This window comes from Penaeus vannamei, chromosome 2, assembly GCF_042767895.1.
Source record: "Penaeus vannamei isolate JL-2024 chromosome 2, ASM4276789v1, whole genome shotgun sequence".
Taxonomy (NCBI): Eukaryota; Metazoa; Arthropoda; class Malacostraca; order Decapoda; family Penaeidae; genus Penaeus; species Penaeus vannamei.
Window position 1 is genome coordinate 44,336,624 of NC_091550.1, and position 1,113 is coordinate 44,337,736.

Sequence of the window (1,113 nt, forward strand, 5' to 3'; positions counted from 1 at the left end):
TTGCGATGTCTTGCGTCGAAGGCTTAAAGCTTTTATGTGCGTCTGGCAATTTCTTCCTCTGACCCCTGTGGCGGGCGTGCGGGCGTTGGGTCTGCCGCTTGCTTAACGTGCTGGTGTGTGACGCCCTCCAGGTTTCGTGCGGGTAGGCGGGGGTGGGTCGGGGTGGGTGGGAGGTCGTCGGGGTGGGCGGGAGTGGGGTAGGGGTGGGTGGGAGTGGGTGGGAGAGATGAGGGTGGAGTAGGAGAATGGGGAGGGAAGAGAAGGGGATTTGGGGATGTGTTTGTGGGAGGGTGTGTGTATGTGGACATGTGTCTTGCTGTGTGTATGTGTTCTATATCGTGCCCTCCGTTGTGTGCGCGTGTGCTTGTGTATGTGAATGCGCGTGTTGGATGTGTGTGTGTTTGTGTGCATAACTGTCTATAGTCTTTTCTTGATTGCACATGCCTCTATGTGCGTGAATGACCACGTATGTATAACTGTTTACCTTGTTTGTACTTTTGCTTGCATGACCGCGGGATCACGTGCTGCAAGAATGTCTATATTTGGAGGAAACTCTACAAATATTATCGCATACCTCTACTTTTATGATCACGAATCGTGTAATATACGTGTGTAATGTTCCTGTACGTGAATATTCATGCGGATGAGCGGTCGTCGGAACACCCATTTCGTGGATCCGGGCGCGCTCTTGTGCCTGTCTAGGGGGAGGGAGAGGGTGGAAATCACGGCAGTCTGTTTGTCTGTCTGTCTCTGTCTGTCTGTCTGTGTTTACCTCTCTGTCTGCGTCTCTGTCTGGCCTTCTATCATCTCCTTCTTTTGCCTGCGTATCATTCTCCCGCACTTTGTCTCAAAATCTATATATCTATCTATCTATCTATCTGTCTATATATCTTATCTATCTATCTGTCTGTCTATATATCTTTTCTATCTAGCTATCTATCTATGAGCGATCGACCGCCCTCCCGCACACCAGCCCGCATATTATCCATTCCCCGCCCGCCGCCCGTCTGTCACCTCCACGCCCGCGTCTCACGTTCGATCGCGGTCGGCCTTGGATGCGTCGAAGGTGCTGCTGTTATTGTTTGTCTTCGTTTTTTTCGTTTTTCTTTTTTT